This window comes from Nomia melanderi, unplaced genomic scaffold, assembly GCF_051020985.1.
Source record: "Nomia melanderi isolate GNS246 unplaced genomic scaffold, iyNomMela1 scaffold0157, whole genome shotgun sequence".
Taxonomy (NCBI): domain Eukaryota; kingdom Metazoa; phylum Arthropoda; class Insecta; order Hymenoptera; family Halictidae; genus Nomia; species Nomia melanderi.
The window spans coordinates 92,501-100,000 of NW_027475272.1; the positions used below are offsets into that span (position 1 = coordinate 92,501).

At 50.0% G+C, this 7,500-nt stretch overlaps 1 non-coding gene across 1 annotated transcript; it reads right to left on the bottom strand.

The window, feature by feature from the left end:
* Positions 1 to 1,408: 1,408 nt before the first annotated feature.
* LOC143175693 (5.8S ribosomal RNA) lies at positions 1,409 to 1,563 on the bottom strand. Its single transcript, XR_013000390.1, has one exon. It is a non-coding gene; the product is annotated as a 5.8S ribosomal RNA (ribosomal RNA).
* Between the last annotated feature and the right edge of the window lie 5,937 nt (positions 1,564 to 7,500).

Below are 7,500 nucleotides of genomic sequence, written 5' to 3' on the forward strand. Positions count from 1 at the left end.
ACACGATCGTCCGTCTCTTCTCTATAGCAGAAACCGATAAAAATACACCTCCCGAAAGAGAGTATATGGTGATTCTTTTTATATATATATATTTCGAAATACAACTGAACGTGGCGGAAGCGCACGGTGGTGGTCCAGCGAGGACACGCGACGACGGGGAATAAGAACTATTCGACCCGTTACGAATACGCATGCTCGTCCCGCACGATTTTAACACACACCGTGTTTTTCTCCAGTCGTCAAAGCGTTCGTGCGTCGAATTCGAAAAATAAAAAAAAAAGAAAAACACCTTTTCTCTCTCTCGGGGTAAAAGAGTCGATGTGTATTGTGTATAAAGGTTCTGCGAGAAGTCTCGTTTTGACGTGTGTTCCGCCGATAACGACGATCCTCCGAAACGGGGATACAGAAACGTTACACCTCACAACACGATCTCCGTCTCTTCTCTATAGCAGAAACCGATAAAAATACACCTCCCGAAAGAGAGTATATGGTGATTCTTTTTATATATATATATTTCGAAATTCAACTGAACGTGGCGGAAGCGCACGGTGGTGGTCCAGCGAGGACACGCGACGACGGGGAATAAGAACTATTCGACCCGTTACGAATACGCATGCTCGTCCCGCACGATTTTAACACACACCGTGTTTTTCTCCAGTCGTCAAAGCGTTCGTGCGTCGAATTCGAAAAATAAAAAAAAGAAATACACCTTTTCTCTCTCTCTCGGGGTAAAAAGAGTCGATGTGTATTGTGTATAAAGGTTCTGCTGCGAGAAGTCTCGTTTTGCCGTGTGTTTCGGTAACGACGATCCTCCGAAACGTACATCTCATTCGTAAGAGAGGAAGAAAACAATCTCCCTGGGGCCAGTCGGTAATATACCGACATACGACGTGTCGTGCACATCCGTCTCACGCACGGTATACAAAATATGAATAAAACGTGTGTAGTCTCTCTCTCTCGACTTCTTAATATTTTCTTTCACCTCTGACGCATCATTTCAGGTGACGTCGGGAGCGCGGGAAAAAAAATTTTTCTAAACACACGAAACCGTTCATCTCACGAACAGCCGAAAAAGTTGTCGCTCAGATCCATATCGCAGTGGAGCGGTATCCGCGGGCGGTCGTAATTGAACGACGCACGACGCCGCGAACACTCACGCGAGTCCATACAAACGATTCCGATCGTTTTGCAACAACTAGAACGTACACTGTCCGTGAAATTCACAGAATTTTCGCGTGTCCGCGACAAACGCCGACGAGACACCCATCGTTCGCTCGTACGTAGCATCCTTCTCTTAACCCGACTCAGAGACGTTCTTTGCGCCCTTCGGTAAAAAAACGTTCGATCCGAAGAGGTGAACGACGGCGGGGATTTGACAGAGCTACGCAAGCAGTGTATGGTACGTAAACGACCCTCAGCCAGGCGTGGTCCAGGAATTGTATCCGTGGACCGCAATGTGCGTTCGAAATGTCGATGTTCATGTGTCCTGCAGTTCACACGTTGACGCGCAATTAGCTGCGTTCTTCATCGACCCACGAGCCAAGTGATCCACCGTTCAGGGTAATCGTATAAATTTTATATTTCACATATATAATTTTATTCTCACTTGTTCGACCTAATATCTCTCTTCTTTCAAAGAGAAGATAAAAGTTGATACCTGAATCTCCGACCAGCGCGCGAAGGAGATTCAGGCGTCGCCTTGGAGACGACACCGAAGCCTTTCGAGACGAAAAACGTTCAAGTAATATGTATATATTTCTCGACGTTCCGGGCGTATAGTGCATTCAAAAACCCGCGAAAGACGCAGAAGACTCGCACGCGTGGAAACGACGGGGATATATTTTGTATCCTACCCGATACTGAATCCATCGCGTGCAGTCGACCCTCGCGTTCTTCCGATCAGACGCATCTATTGTTGCGCGCATGTTTTCGCGTCGCATCGCGCGAAACGTTGCACGAATCGTACCGATCGATCGATTGAAAGCAAATAATGAAAAAAGACTTCACAGCTGGCTCTTTGCCGGTCATTCGTCCCATGTTATCTCTTGCCGCGAAATTGGCGCGCAAGAGTTGGGTGTCAGACGCGCGGCTTTAAAACGAGCTTCACGGCCGGTCCCTTCGTTACCGCTTTCGTTCTTTCTCTCGGAACGACCATGAACGAACACGACGAGCGACGCTACGGCATACACACGTCCACGGATTCGATTAAAAAAACAGACTTCACAGCTGGCTCTTTGCCGGTCATTCGTCCCATATTATCTCTTGCCGCGAAATTGGCGCGCAAGAGTTGGGTGTCAGACGCACGGCTTTAAAACGAGCTTCACGGCCGGTCCTCTCAATTCCGTGTACGGTACACGCAAGATGCGGGTTCCACTTCCAGACTACCCGGTCCCTTCTCTCTACGAGAATCGATAGTAGAAGAACGGCTCGAAAACGCGTCTCAGAGACTAGGGGAAAAGAAGCGGTATGCGAGCGAAACGAAAACGCATTATGGAAACGTCGCGAAACAATGTTCGACGGTTGCTCGGTTCCAATCGTGCGGCCGTTTCAATTTCTCGTGCGCTTCACCGTCCCTCCGTAACTCTGGCCGATCGCGTATACCGAAGAGCCGACACGCGCAAAAACCACAGGCATTGTATACTGTGTATATATATATATATATGTTACAGTCACAGCCTTCGCGCGTTTTACTCTCCGACGCGGGGTTTCCACGACGAAAGAGAGACAGTTTCGTGGCGGGTGACTCGGCCGAATCGCTACGACGGGTATTTCTATTATAGAACGAATCATCGCCACCCTTTACCAGTGCCCGACGAAGGAATCACAAGGTCATCTGGAGTTTACAATGCCAGCGACGGTAATTCCAACGAAGACCCGATAAGTCAACTCATCGTTCTATTTCTCCCCGTACAGAAAAGCGAATCGACGCTAATGCACCTCGCGCAAGCACGAACGTTCTCTTCGCGTGGATCGTCCCATCGTCCAAAGATGTAAAGACGCATTGGAGATCGTGGTCTCTGGCGGGCTCATTGCACGCCCCACTGCATATCTTTCCTCGAATCGAGAATGATTCGTCCACTAAGGCTGCGAAACTACGCGTCGAGGAAACTAGGGGAAAGAAGCGGGATGCGAGCGAAACGACAATACATTATGGAAACGTCGCGAAACAATGTTCGGCGGTTGCTCGTTTCCTCCTGCGGACGTTTCATTGCTCGGGCGCTTCACGTCCCTCCGTAACCTTCGCGCGATCGCGTGCCCCGGAGAGCCGGCAACCGGTGAACCACAGGCGTATAAACTATAGTCTTCTATAGCAAGCCTTCGGCGGTTACTCTCCGACGCGGGGATTCCACGACGAGAGAGAATTTCGTGGCGGGTGACATCGGTCGAAACGCTACGACGGGTATTTCTATTATAGAACGAATCATCGCCACCCTTTACCAGTGCCCGACGAAGGAATCACAAGGTCATCTGGAGTTTACAATGCCAGCGACGGTAATTCCAACGAAGACCCGATAAGTCAACTCATCGTTCTATTTCTCCCCGTACAGACAAGCGAATCAACGCTATCGCACCTCACGCATGCACGAACGTTCTCTTCGCGTGAATCGTCCCATCGTCGAAAGATATAGCCGCTTGGAGATCGTGGCCCATCAAGTTCTTCCGTAACTCCTGCGCGATCGCGTACCCCGGAGAGCAGGCAACCGGTGAACCACAGGCGTATAAACTATAGTCTTCTATAGCAAGCCTTCGCGTTTACTCTACGACGCGGGGATTCCACGACGAGAGAGATTTTCGTGGCGGGTGACACGGCCGAATCGCTACGACGGGTATTTCTATTATAGAACGAATCATCGCCACCCTTTACCAGTGCCCGACGAAGGAATCACAAGGTCATCTGGAGTTTACAATGCCAGCGACGGTAATTCCAACGAAGACCCGATAAGTCAACTCATCGTTCTATTTCTCCCCGTACAGAAAAGCGAATCGGCGCTATCGCACCTCACGCAAGCAGGAATGATCTCTTCGCGTGGATCGTCCCATCGTCGAAAGATGTAAGACGTACAGAAATCGTGGTCCATCACGATTATTCGTAACTCTCCGAGTCGCGTATCTGAGAGTAGGGCAAACGGAGAACCACAGGCATAAATAATACTATATATTTCTTATATAGTTAGCCTTCGCGTTTTACTCTCCGACATGGGGATTCCACGACGAGAGAGAGTTTCGTGGCGGGTGACTCGGCCGAATCGCTACGACGGGTATTTCTATTATAGAACGAATCATCGCCACCCTTTACCAGTGCCCGACGAAGGAATCACAAGGTCATCTGGAGTTTACAATGCCAGCGACGGTAATTCCAACGAAGACCCGATAAGTCAACTCATCGTTCTATTTCTCCCCGTACAGAAAAGCGAATCGACGCTATCGCACCTCGCGCGAGCACGTAACTACTCTTCGCGTGGATCGTCCCATCGTCGAAAGATGTAAGACGCACGGAAATCGTGGCCCATCAACGTTTTTTTGTAACTCTGCCGATCGCGTATCACAGAGCCGAGACGCACATACCACAGGCGTATAATACCGTTTTCTTTCGTATGGTAAGCCTTCGCGTTTACTCTTCGGCGCGGGGTTTCCACGTCGAGAGAGACTTTCGTGGCGGGTGACATCGGTCGAAACGCTACGACGGGTATTACTATTATAGAACGAATCATCGCCACCCTTTACCAGTGCCCGACGAAGGAATCACAAGGTCATCTGGAGTTTACAATGCCAGCGACGGTAATTCCAACGAAGACCCGATAAGTCAACTCAACGTTCTATTTCTCCCCGTACAGAAAAGCGAATCGACGCTGTTGCACCTCACGCAAGCACGAACGTTCTCTTCGCGTGGATCGTCCCATCGTCGAAAGATGTAAGACGCACGGAAATCGTGGCACATCACGTGTTTTCGGAACTCTGTCGACCGCGTATCTCAGAGACGACGCGCGCGAACCACTGGCATATACTATTATATATCGCGTTTTACCCTCCGACGCGGGGATTCCACGACGAGAGAGAGTTTCGTGAGCGGGTTGACTCGGAAGAAACGCTACGACGGGTATTTCTATTGTAGAACGCATCATCGCCACCCTTTACCAGTGCCCGACGAAGGAATCACAAGGTCATCTGGAGTTTACAATGCCAGCGACGGTAATTCCAACGAAGACCCGATAAGTCAACTCAACGTTCTATTTCTCCCCGTACAGAAAAGCGAATCGACGCAATCGCACCATACGCGTGCACGTAAACAACTCTTCGCGTGGATCGTCCCATCGTCGAGAGACGTAAGTTTTCATAGTATGAATTCGCGTTTTACTCTCCGACGCGGGGATTCCACGACGAGAGAGAGTTTCGTGAGCGGGTTGACTCGGAAGAAACGCTACGACGGGTATTTCTATTATAGAACGAATCATCGCCACCCTTTACCAGTGCCCGACGAAGGAATCACAAGGTCATCTGGAGTTTACAATGCCAGCGACGGTAATTCCAACGAAGACCCGATAAGTCAACTCAACGTTCTATTGCTCCCCGTACAGAAAAGCGAATCGACGCAATCGCACCATACGCGTGCACGTAACAACTCTTCGCGTGGATCGTCCCATCGTCGAGAGACGTAAGTTTCCATACTATGAATTCGCGTTTTACTCTCCGACGCGGGGATTCCACGACGAGAGAGAGTTTCGTGAGCGGGTTGACTCGGAAGAAACGCTACGACGGGTATTTCTATTATAGAACGAATCATCGCCACCCTTTACCAGTGCCCGACGAAGGAATCACAAGGTCATCTGGAGTTTACAATGCCAGCGACGGTAATTCCAACGAAGACCCGATAAGTCAACTCAACGTTCTATTACTCCCCGTACAGAAAAGCGAATCGACGCAATCGCACCATACGCGTGCACGTAACAACTCTTCGCGTGGATCGTCCCATCGTCGAGAGACGTAAGTTTCATAGTAAGCCTTCGGCGTTTTACTCTCCGACGCGGGGATTCCACGACGAGAGAGAGAGTTTCGTGAGCGGGTTGACTCGGAAGAAACGCTACGACGGGTATTTCTATTATAGAACGCATCATCGCCACCCTTTACCAGTGCCCGACGAAGGAATCACAAGGTCATCTGGAGTTTACAATGCCAGCGACGGTAATTCCAACGAAGACCCGATAAGTCAACTCAACGTTCTATTTCTCCCCGTACAGAAAAGCGAATCGACGCAATCGCACCATACGCGTGCACGTAAACAACTCTTCGCGTGGATCGTCCCATCGTCGAGAGACGTAAGTTTTCATAGTATGAATTCGCGTTTTACTCTCCGACGCGGGGATTCCACGACGAGAGAGAGTTTCGTGAGCGGGTTGACTCGGAAGAAACGCTACGACGGGTATTTCTATTATAGAACGCATCATCGCCACCCTTTACCAGTGCCCGACGAAGGAATCACAAGGTCATCTGGAGTTTACAATGCCAGCGACGGTAATTCCAACGAAGACCCGATAAGTCAACTCAACGTTCTATTACTCCCCGTACAGAAAAGCGAATCGACGCAATCGCACCATACGCGTGCACGTAACAACTCTTCGCGTGGATCGTCCCATCGTCGAGAGACGTAAGTTTCCATACTATGAATTCGCGTTTTACTCTCCGACGCGGGGATTCCACGACGAGAGAGTGTTTCGTGAGCGGGTTGACTCGGAAGAAACGCTACGACGGGTATTTCTATTATAGAACGCATCATCGCCACCCTTTACCAGTGCCCGACGAAGGAATCACAAGGTCATCTGGAGTTTACAATGCCAGCGACGGTAATTCCAACGAAGACCCGATAAGTCAACTCAACGTTCTATTGCTCCCCGTACAGAAAAGCGAATCGACGCAATCGCACCATACGCGTGCACGTAACAACTCTTCGCGTGGATCGTCCCATCGTCGAGAGACGTAAGTTTCATAAGTAAGCCTTCGGCGTTTTACTCTCCGACGCGGGGATTCCACGACGAGAGAGTGTTTCGTGGCGGGTGACTAGGCCGAAACGCTACGACGGGTATTTCTATTATAGAACGAATCATCGCCACCCTTTACCAGTGCCCGACGAAGGAATCACAAGGTCATCTGGAGTTTACAATGCCAGCGACGGTAATTCCAACGAAGACCCGATAAGTCAGCTCATCGTTCTATTTCTCCCCGTACAGAAAAGCGAATCGACGCTATCGCACCTCGCGCGAGCACGTAACAACTCTTCGCGTGGATCGTCCCATCGTCGAGAGACGTAAGACGCACGGAAATCGTGGTTCATCGCGTCTTTTCCTACTCTCTTGAATCGCAATTTCGTATAGAGCCTACACACGCGAACCACCGGCATATACTATTTCTTCTCTCATAGTAAGCCTTCGCGCGTTTTACTCTCCGACGCGGGGATTCCACGACGAGAGAGTGTTTCGTGGCGGGTGTCTCGGCCGAATCGCTACG